Source organism: Chelmon rostratus, chromosome 22 (assembly GCF_017976325.1).
Source record: "Chelmon rostratus isolate fCheRos1 chromosome 22, fCheRos1.pri, whole genome shotgun sequence".
NCBI classification, from domain to species: Eukaryota; Metazoa; Chordata; class Actinopteri; order Chaetodontiformes; family Chaetodontidae; genus Chelmon; species Chelmon rostratus.
This window is the reverse complement of record NC_055679.1, coordinates 6,159,336-6,170,779: the sequence shown is the minus strand read 5'-3', so window position 1 is coordinate 6,170,779 and position 11,444 is coordinate 6,159,336. Positions and strand designations below refer to the sequence as shown.

General features: G+C 41.9%; 1 protein-coding gene across 1 annotated transcript in view; it reads left to right on the top strand.

Annotated features, from left to right (window-relative positions):
• The window catches only part of LOC121625479 (synapsin-3-like), an 83,340-nt gene that overhangs the window by 49,234 nt on the left and 22,662 nt on the right, over positions 1-11,444 (top strand). The gene's annotated exons all lie outside the window — the stretch shown is intronic.

The following is an 11,444-nucleotide window of genomic DNA, read 5'->3' as shown; positions in this document are numbered from 1 at the left end:
AAAGTAATTCACACATTGGTACTTGATTGTAATTCTTCCCATGCTGCAATATAAATGAAATAAAATATTGAATTATGCAATATGAAATAGATGAGCTTCACATTATGTAGATATATATTAAAATGGATGTTAAGCTGATATAACTAGGCCGACAGAAACACACAATTTCACATGCTTGGTTATGTGTGTCAAATGTGTGTCAAATGACCTTTATCTCAGGTTTCACTAACATCTGTACCAGATTTTTTATAAGATATGTGGAATAATCAGCCAAGTATTGTCTTGATTTTGGTCCACAAGCACTGCAGAATTGTGACAAATGCCCATCACAATTTCCAAAAACCAAAGATAACTTTGAATTAAACATTTTGTCTAACAGTAAATCGTCAAAATGAAGAAGTGGGAACTACGTAGATCTAATGTTTGGCTTTTTGATTTACAAGGGACTAATTCAATTGATTATCGAGCTACCTATTCACTTTCTATAGCTCGAGTAATTGGCAACTGACTAATTGTGTCAGCGCCTCAAATATATTTTGAACCCCAGAAACACATTTTGTCTTCTAAATATAAACATAATAATACAAAAGATGGGGCTGATTTATTCTTTGATTCTGTTAAAAGCATGTTTCTTTCTTGCTCACTTCTCATGAGTCTCACTTAGTCATCCTGCCCACCCTCTGACGCCCACTTAATTAGTAATACTTACAGTATATTGAATACAGGGTGCAGCCAGATTCCTTCAGTCTGCAGCAGCAATCAGAGGCAATCAGATGACAGTTAATCTCGAAACAATGCCTGTGAAGGCAGACAAAGGCTCCACTTTTATTTTACATTTTTTGACATTAGGGCTACCTGTGGCTGTTTATAGGCAGCACTTAGCCTCATTTAGTCCAATTTTATTCTGAATTGGATGTACTCAAGTTACTTGCAGGGCGCAATCAGTCAAATTAGCCAAATGAACCCTCTTTTCCCTCCATCCTGGCTGCGTTCATGGACCTGAGTGGAGCTGCGTTATCGCTGCAGAGGCTTATCTGCACGGACTGGGGGAGCTATGTTAAGGGTTGACGCTACTCACAGTTATATAACCAAGCCAGAAATAATCAGGTCGGGGAACTCTGACCCTTCATGTGCCTTCATTAACAGTTATCTCAGTTAAAAGAACCTGCATGGCCTGATAGACTTTATTTGTACTTAGCATGGCACTGATAAGCTTGTACTTCAAATATGCTTTAAAAGTGACTTTAATTTCAAAATAACTGTTGGAAAAGGTGACTTAAGTCATGTTTTTGTGATTTAATGACACAATTTTGTCCTCGCTTTACAGATAGAACAATTAATAATAACAGGATATATTGTTTTAGACTAGAATAATACACAGGAACTGTTGTCAGTGGTTTCAGTTTCCTCCACCCATGACTCAGACTCACATCAAGAATATTTTTTTGTCCTTTCGCTATTAACCAGAAAATAAACCAGTGTTTGTTCAGCGGTGCGTTCAGGTACAATATCAGCACATTTCTGGTATCAGTCCAGCAGATAGGAACAAATTCATCATCATCATGTTTTATCAGAGCTGCAATCTCATCTGCAGGTCCAGAGTAGGTTGGATTACAGTCCAACAGACACGAGTGGAAACACGTCAGCTGAGTTAACCATTGATAATGCTGGTCATGTATTATTTGAGCCTCCATCCTGAAGTCTGAGCCAACAGATTTGTGACATTCCTTACTTAGACACTGGATTGGTGTGTGTCACAGGTGGATTTACATCTCGTATGCCCAAATGAGGAGAAACGTTCAGTCATGGGGAGGCTGGGGGGAGGAGCCATTCACTTGTGCAGTATTACATTTGACTTCATTCATACACAAAACAGCCCAGCATTTCTAACACATATCCAAAAGACATCAATCAATAGCCTTAAAATGAAGTCCACCCTTCAACATCCATCATTACTGAAATTAAAGAAGAGGTGGGCATGTTGAGTAATGCCTATTCGATTTCTTACAGAGCGTTAGATGAGAGAACTGATAGTACTCTCACATGTGTGCATTAATTACAAAGCTGCAGGCAGTAGCTGGTTAGGTTATCTTAGCGTAAGGAGTGGACACTGGGAATCAGCTAGCAGTAACACACTATCTAGTAACGTGGTACAGTAATGTGATTACCCTTTTCAGGAACGATTATCATAAAGGATTAACGTGCAATGTGAGATTCAGTACTCACATTAGTTGCAACCCCCCTTTGTTACTGCGGTAATTTGGATGTTAACTTGTTTGTTGTTTGACCAGGAGCTTGATGGAGAGACCGGTTCAGCGGCTAGGCCGACGTGTTAGCTTATGGCAGAGGCTGGTGTTGTATTATTTACAGGATGTGTGTTCTTACCTGGATTGCAAACATTAGCCACGAGTAAGCCTACAATTAGGAATCGTGGTTTTGTGGAGAGCTGAGAGCTGTGAGGATGGGACCATCCAAAACCTAGCTTGCTAAACTACCATTACCTTTCTAAAAGGATACGTTTACCACAGAAATGTTTCGTGTGGGTGTGAAGGATTTGAAGTTTTTTTAAGGGCACCTTTAAAAGAGCCAGTAATTGAGTAATTAGTGAAGTGATGTAATTCCTTTTTCAATGAGTAATATATAATCTGTAGTCGATCTTCAATTCGATCTTCCAAGTAACTTGCCCAACACTGCTAATTAACACATTGTACAAAACATTTGTTTAATCTGTTTGTGTAATAATTGGCCAACTGTCGATTATGCAAAGTCCGTCAAAGGCCGTCAAGATGCCCAGTAGGTACAGTGTGGTAATGTCATCGAAAAGTCGGTCATGCAACTATACAGTCTCAATGATGTAGAACATTAGCAACTTCAACAGCAAATCTCAGTCTCAGTGCCTCATAATCAAAGATAAACGACTTCTGTCTCGAGCTGCTGTTTTTGACAGATGCTCAACTGTCCTACAGGGAAAAATCCATCATTACGTGGAGCAATTTGTGCATTCACAAGAGGAGAAAATAGGCCACAAGCCATTGGAGCCACAAATCTTTGTCAGTTGTGTTTTTGGACACTATGTTATTTTGTTCTGTGATTGATAGTTGATCATTTACATGTTTAGTCTCTTTTGGAGTCCTCTGTGGACTCGCCAGCGATAAAGCGCTATAAATGAACTTGAACTTGCACCACCTTCCTGTAGCTATTCTGTTTATACTCTCTCTAATCTAGACAGAAAGCTGCGAGTTCAGCCTTGCCTTCTGGCTTCTGTCAACAGGCTTTCTTTGAAATGTAGGAAGCCACAAACCGAAGTGGAAGTTTACAAAGCAGGTTGACGGAAAGTGGCTTCAGAATAAAGGAAAGCAAAAGTTCAGCACTTCATCGTAAAATATTTCTGAGGATGTAGCATCAAAAAATGATTCATTGTGTGTAAGAGTATATGAGGGTGAATTTTCCTTTAAGAGTGAGCAGTTGAAGAGGGAGTGCTGCTCACCATTTGTGTGTGGGACCAAAGTGTCGTCTTGGCTTGCAGCTGTCCTCACAGGACGGTCTCGACCACAATAAGATAGATGAAGCGCTCCTTTATGTCTCAGCCCATCAAACAGGTCACTGTGTTTGAATATTGTAGCTCTACCGATACAATCATGGGTCACTTACTGTATATGCAAACTACATGCTCTACTTTAACTTTACTGTCAGAAATAGGACAGTGTCCAGAATATTCTGGTTATGTGTGTCTCTCACAGCTTGTAACTATGACTTGATCCACAAGACTGAAAAATGATGTCGCCAAACTAGGCCAACATACTGTAAGCATAATACAAAGCAAAGTGCATTTAATCTGAAAATGTCCTGTTATAGAAAAAGGCCTGTTTTGAGGCTGGCCGGCCACCGGGGGAGCAGACAGCGGCATTGTGCGCCGGAGGTCTTTAAGGCCTGCGTGGTTCGGGGTTGACAAAAGAGAACAGAGCGGCGGCTCAGAGGAAATACCTTTCATCCGACTGACAAGCCGCTAAAGAGACACAGGAAGAGGCGAAACTTGAAAAGATAGCACCGCCGGGAGCGACGGTCACCGAGGGACGGCGTCCAGCCCTGACTCACTCGGCCCTGTAGCACAGCCCGCATGCCATTCCAGTTAAGTGGGACAGACAGGACGACCCCTGCTCTGCAGCTCCGTGCTGCGAGGAGGACGGGTAGTGGAAGTCGTGTCACAGGAGGAGTAATTGGACGTTTCCTAGTTTGCAAAGAGTGTTGACCTCAGCTCTCAGGCTGTGAGGAGGATTTGGGATCTCGTGGTTTGGCAGTGGCTCTTTCTCCAACTTCTTGGGTGGCTTATTTGACAGAGAGGAAACACGTGCGGTCCACTGAATGGAATGCTGAGTACTGCTATTAATATCTGACAATGTGCTTTTTAATGTGATTATGGGGTAGGGTAGTGATATCACATAATAACATTACATAATTGTCAAAGCATTCAATGAGGTTGACTCTCATCATATTCCAGTGTGTTATGGCATTCGTCAGTACAATAAGGGTTCCATTCTGGTATGTATGGTCAAATAACCGTAAAAATCAAGACAGTTTCTCGCCAGTTAAACACCTCAAGATTTGGCAAAGAGACAAAAAAACATCTCAAAATCGGGCTAGATTCATATAGTCTGATCCCGGCATGAATCAAACTTTTGTTTGGCCTGAGTTTCTTAGTGAAAAAGTTGAATTTAAAGCAGCATCAATTGTTTGTTTGGTTTTTTTGCTGCTCTGGGGCAGAGTAACAAGCTGGAAATAGGTTAACATATCATTATGAAGTTTTCATGGCAAGCATGTGAGCAAACGGTTGCTTTTTTCCACATTCTTCAGACATTAGAATAGATTTGGAGTTGTAAATTATTGTAGTTGTAGCTCTTTTTTGGGCTCTTTAGCTGATAGCTCCACTATGTTCACCATGCACTGATGATTACAGCTGCTGTTCGTGCATCTTTCATATCATTTTACTTACTTTCATCTGAACAATGGGGGCTGAATTGTTGGAAATGAGCTCAAAGCTCAGTGACTGGCAGTCCAGCGAGATATTGGCTGTTTGGGTGGCGTTCTTGTCTCCACCTTCCCAGCTGAATGGGAAGTAATACCAAGGCCTGGTGGCGCTTTCGTTTCACCGTCCAGTCCGTCCGCTTCACTGAACATTTCAACAGATGCTCATCAGTTTCCAACTCCAGCGCGTCTGTCATCTGATGTGGGGTTGAGACATCAGAGAAGGAAACACAAACATGGCCCTGACCCGTGATCCCTCTCACAATGGGACTCCCCCTGCAATAAAATATGATGAACGGTCAGTAACTTCCTACCGAGGCGGGCCAAATGCAACCACAGCGCTCGCTGCTCAGACGCAGGCTCCCCTGTTGTTCTCTACTGTACATATTTGGTGTGTGCGCGGTCAGGAAACCCCACAAAATGACTACGTTGTGTTACGGCAAGAGACACCGGGCCTAGCCATAAACACGGGCATATGACAGCATGGAAACAGCTTTGAGGAATTCCTTAAGGTTGAGGGAATGCCCAAACTGGGTCTGATGCTGAGCACAGTAAAAACAAATTGGCTTCTCGAGTCTTACTTGCGTTCCCAAACAAGGTCGTCGTAGCAATGACCTTATCAAATACTTTATGTTCTATCATGTGTAAAAAGTGACATTGGCATTCTGCTTGTAGACAAGTTCAGACTGTCACATTTAACTGTGAATACTGCATTGTGGATATACTCGTCACTCATACCTCATCGGCAGAAGCACCAAAGGAAGCTGACGTTTGCATTATTGGTCTCAATATTTGACTGACAGGTGATCAGTGGGAATGTAGTATAAACAGCGATGGACTCTCAGAAAAGCTGTGCCTGTTTCTCAGATAACCACTGAAACTGTTTTGAGAAAGGAGGACAAACTGAGAGGGGTGTTTACCCTGCTGCTCTTCTATAAACCAGTCTGTTTTTACTTCCTGCTTCCGTAGTGTGCTCTGTTAATTCGCCTCAAGTGGAGTTCATTTGGAAGACACAGTAAATCATACCAGTGTGTCCTCTGCTCAAATCCTGCAAAAAGCCAGCGTTTCCCAGAAACCTGAGCAGTGGAAGGAAGGTGTCCGTGGGAGGAGGAGAGAGAAAGTTAATTTAGGGAAGATGGTCGAGGGAGAACCAGTGAGTCACCGGCCGGCCAGAGGTCAAGGGTGTCAACAGGGTCCACGGGGTGCTGACGTCACACAATGGGGTTAAATTTAGAAGTTACATCACACTGACAGGACACCCCTGTCATTTTTTTCCCTCTTGTCGAAGCATATGTGGAGTTTTGTTCCAGAACCGTGACATGTTATCTACCCGTGATGTTTGGCAGGAAGCTGAGGTAATTAACGAGTTACTGTTTTGGGAATGAGTCATCTGCTTGAAGAAGAGTTATTATTTTAAGAATAGTGTCATTTCAGTGTCTCTATGGGAAGTGGAAAATGCCGCGGAAATAATTTTATCATTTCAACAAAAACCAAGCGTCCCGGGAGCCCTGTGGATTATCACATTATTCAAGCAATATTTGTAAGCCATATTGTACTCAGGCTCTTCAAAGTACATCCAATCAGCAGCAGGGTGTGATGTTTCAGACATGACACTGTGCTCCACCAGTGTTGCTGCACTACTTTATTCATTTTTGGCTTCAGCATCGTCTGTAAAGAGAAATTGGCCTCTTCCCCTCTGCCACAATGGATGTTCATATTTTAAAGCTGCACTAGTGATCACTCGTAACATCCACAGAGAATTCTCGTTTCCCATCAGTTGTACGAAGCGTTTTAGTTTTGGTTCAGCCTTCTCTTCTATCGGGAGCTATGTTCAGTAAAAAGCAGACATACAAAGTTAGCGACTCGCTGGTTAGCATTTAGCAGTTTAAGCACCAGATATTTCCCTACGGACTTGGTGGAGAGCAAAATAGAGCTAAAAGCAGAGTGTATATTATACTTCTATTCATCAGGTCAGAAATACAAGAAGTCCAAATGGATGAATGCTAATGAACCTATATGCTTCATGGATCTATAAATAGGCACCAGTTTGATCATTGTTAGCAACTGTGTGAGGTCTCCAGTGACTGACAAAACTTTATTTGTGCTTACAGCTTGTAAGTGGCCAGAAAATTCATTATTGCAGGTTTAAGATCAGTGGTTTGCAATCTTTTTATCTTCTGACCACTTAAAATGAAGCAATGTCCACTTCTGATCCTTCATCACAGGTTATGACCTCTGCATAGATGTCATTTTTCCTCCTCAGTTTGTTTAATTTAGATTATTTAAAGGCCTTTACCCCCTGGTTGGGAATCACTACTTCACCAGTATTTGTTTTGAGCTTTGATAAACTGTCGTTGGGAGTTTTCCCTTCTAAAAGCTCTTCTTTAAGATGGTTTAGTGTTTCTGTGGGCAGTGATGAATCTTCCCCTGGCTGAGACCAGAGGGTGTGGGCTTTGTTGACCATAGGCTACCATGATTTGCTGGACAAACCACAGCAGGAGGTAAGTCATCCCTTTATTTTTATGGCTGGAATCCCCCATTAACCACACTGGAGACTCTACACAAACACTTATGCACAGCATGGAAACACAGTCACATAAAGCAATTATTTTTGTAGCTGTTAAGCAATTCATGATGGTGTTTAGATAGCTTACAAAAACAGTCTTTGTTAAAGGGGTCTCTCCGCTTTATCTGAGTCACATCACAAACATTAAACCCTCTCTTGTGTTTGTTTCTCCTCGAGTTGCTCATTTCATTTAGAATAGACTCACAGAATAAGTGCAAATGCCCTCCAGAGATGTGTTTTACCTCGAGCACAATCCCTTCTCTGTTTGCTGTCATGTTGCTGTTGTATCCTGTCAACACTTCTGTAAAGCTTTGGTTCCCAAACTGAGGGTAGGGGCCCCCAGCATGGCTCAGACAATGAGTCTAAGAGGTCCCAGGGTCATTGCTGTGGTACAAAAAAAGAAAAAAAAACAACACAAAAGTAGTAATATACTTTGGTGTCAAATTTGCATATTCAAACAAAAAAATGTGGAAAATGACACAATTAGTAGTCATTCAGCCTGTGATGAGGTTTGATTTAGGGGGTCATATGCAAAAAAGGTACCACTGCTCTCGGGTTTAATAAATGCCAGTTTTGGAGTGCTAGTACTAGTAGGGCATGTTTAGGCCCTGGCTCTTGGGCTGTCGGTCGGGCACAGGTCTTTTTGTACTGCCAAAATATTCAATATGCACACAGAGTATTGCCAATTTAGCGACTTTCTCTCTTGACTTAGTCACTTTTCAGACCCTTTTAGCAAATCTATTTAAAAAAGTGACTAGCAGCAAAGCAAGCGAGTTATTCAGCTCATCAGGGGGAGTAATCTCCTCTTGCACCGTGCACATGCAGGCAGGACTGACAGTGAGTTACTGAGGTTAGGTGTGCCTTTGCAAAATCATGAATTTAATTGTCCCTCGTTACTGAAATCCAGTAATATGGCATAATTTTACACAACATTATTACAGGATTGCTCCGATGTTGCCAGAGCAAATTTATACCAAGTAAAAGGAAGCCTCAAAGCCGCTCCTTCAAGAAAAAACATAATTATATATGTGAAATCGGCTTTCTGTACACATGGGACAAAATCTGAACATCAGGCTTTTTTCCAGAGCCAAAAGCACAGAGTGTGTGTGGTTTTAGTTAACAGAGGCACACACACACACATATCCAACATCAAAAAACACCTTTCATATCTGAAGGGTTTTTCCTCGCTTTACTCATGTTCACATCTATGACAAATTTAAAGTTTGTAAAAAAAATGTAACTTTTATTGCGATTAAAACAGGTTAGTGAGATCAATTAGGCTCACCAGTCAAGTCTCCTCCTGCCCCTGAATGCAATCCGGCTTTTGCCAAAGTATGGATTGTACTGAAATGGTGCTGTAGTGGACTGAATTATACTGAGAGGCGTTTCTAATGTTTGTTCCACCTCGTTTACAGTCGGCAGTGCAGTCCAGCATAACGCCAGCACGAACTATAGTCTCAATGATAAACATGTAGTCGACCTATCAACTCTGTGACAGTGTCAACAAAAGCTGAACATAATCCTAAATCCTAAATGTACATGTGGCAGATCTGTAGTATTTGACTGCATCAAAGGCAAAAGTGTGTTTGACATACGACTACTACTAATAATGATAATAATAATTTAAGTGATTTATATTGCAATATTTATCAAGACTAAGACTCAGTTAGAGATTTCAAGCCAAAGCCCCGGATCTCCTCTGACCACAGAACCACCCCTGAGTAGTACCAAAATGTAGGAATTGTGGCAGCGTGCATAAGGATATCTAAATCTGTTCGCAGAACTGAACTTATCACGATTTGGTGTGAATCGCACCACCACCTGGCTATTTAAAAAAAAGCATTTATATTACGGCACATAACCAATTGCTAAATCACGAGCCATAAGCATCGTCCAGTGTTCATTCCATTTTCCTGTAATGGCTGAATTCCTCTATGTGTGGCCTGTTTAACGTAGTCCATCTCAACCACAAAGCACATATACAGTATCTACATGCAACAATGCAAACTTTGATGGCATTTCACCAAATACTTGCACCACAGCAACATTTAGATGAACTTAAGTATGAGGTTCTGTGTGTTTTCTTTAACACAAGTCATCCAAATTGTGGCTGCTATCAGCTACATATTGATTGTCACCATCTGTTTTTTTTTCTTTTTTTTGCGAATCACAAATTCCTGAACTCCTCTGGTCTTAGAATAGGACTGTGCAGCCTGATTGCTTTCAAGTTACGATAACTGAGTGTATCAAAGTCACTGCTTTCATACTGCTGTTGTGTATTACAGAGTGCCTCCTATTCCTACTGCTTGCACAGCTGGTATAAATACAGACTAGACTTGCCACATCCAGCTGTTCCAAAACATCGTCCTCCTTGATGTTTCTCCTCTCTCCTCCCTATGTACCATGTCTTAATTGAAAACAGTGGCGTTGCTGACGTTTGTGCTGAGCTCTGGTATGCACTCTGCAGAAGCCGCCTTTCCTTCCTCTGCTGTCAAAAAAGTTGCTGACGCCTCATATGTCCTTTCACTCACTGTGTCTTATCGGCAACAAAGAGCAGGAAATATTTCTTAATATATCCTGAAGTCATGACATTTGCATGAGTGTGCCTGCATTATCTGTTTCAGCATTGCCTTTTGAGATCCAGTGAGATCCATTGCTTGACCTGTTGCACTTCCCAGTTCAATTTGCAGTGTCCTCTTCACAGCTGAGTCTGACACTGTGTGACAACACTGTTGTTGGCAAATTAAATGAGTTCACAGCTGAAGCATTTGAACAGTTTAGCTTCCCACTCTGCCTGCTGTTGCTTTTGAAAATAACTTGATACTAACTTTGTGGGATTTAATTGATGCTTTGGTGAGCTGTAATTTTCTTGACAATGTGGCATGAAACTGTGGCAAACCGCTGAGTAAAGCCCAGTGTAACGGTCGTTAAAGCCGTCCATCCGCGCCATCGAACCCAGACTCCAAAATCTGCTCCGTATCCCAAGCGTTACAATGAAGCTGCATATTTAGACCATCCAGCTTCCTTCATTTAATGTATTTTCTATGGAAACAGGATATTGGGGTGGGACATACAGTATGGCTGGAAAGACTTCACTGACTTTCATGCATGGCGAGCAATGTGTGACGCCGACCTCTGACCTCACTGTGCGTGAACATGTGCGGAGAGAAATGAGAAGTATCGCAAAAACATACCGCGGAAGTCAACTCTCTGCTTGTTTGCGTACACTTTTATTGGTCACGTTGCTCACAGTTGCAGGTTTGGATCCACGGTTGTTTTCGCCAGCATCACCGAGCGGAAGGCGTTGAGTGAATGATTCCATTCAGTCCTGTGATCATGGGAGAGGGAAGCCAAAACTGCACACAGTCACCTCATTTCTGCTCAGCCGTTTTCCGAGCCCTAATACTGCAGGAGCCCCTGGAAAATGGGAAAGACACATCGCTTTTCCTTTTAGACTGAGAGGAATGTGGCACAGTGTTGATGGTTTTTGCAGGATTGGCTCGCCTGAGGCCCGTCTGTCCTTTTTCTTCTGGAGCAGGAATGTAGGTTAGTGAATTGATTAGTGCTAATAAGGCCTGTCCAGGTCCCTATTACAACCGCAGAGAAACTGGACTGAAATAGCTCCGCTTTAGTACAGTCTGGACATGTACTCAACACTGACTTTCAAGCAAATCTGTGTTTATTTAAAATGAATCGACTGGACTCAAGTGGTGGCTGTTCTGTTATTAAATGATATTGGTTAACCGTCTGTAATATTAAGCACCTGTGAGATCACTGAGGTATTACAAGCAACTCGCTTGGAGGGAGCAGTTTTTTGTCAGAATATTTATGAAGACAGCATTAAGGTGGATTTAGA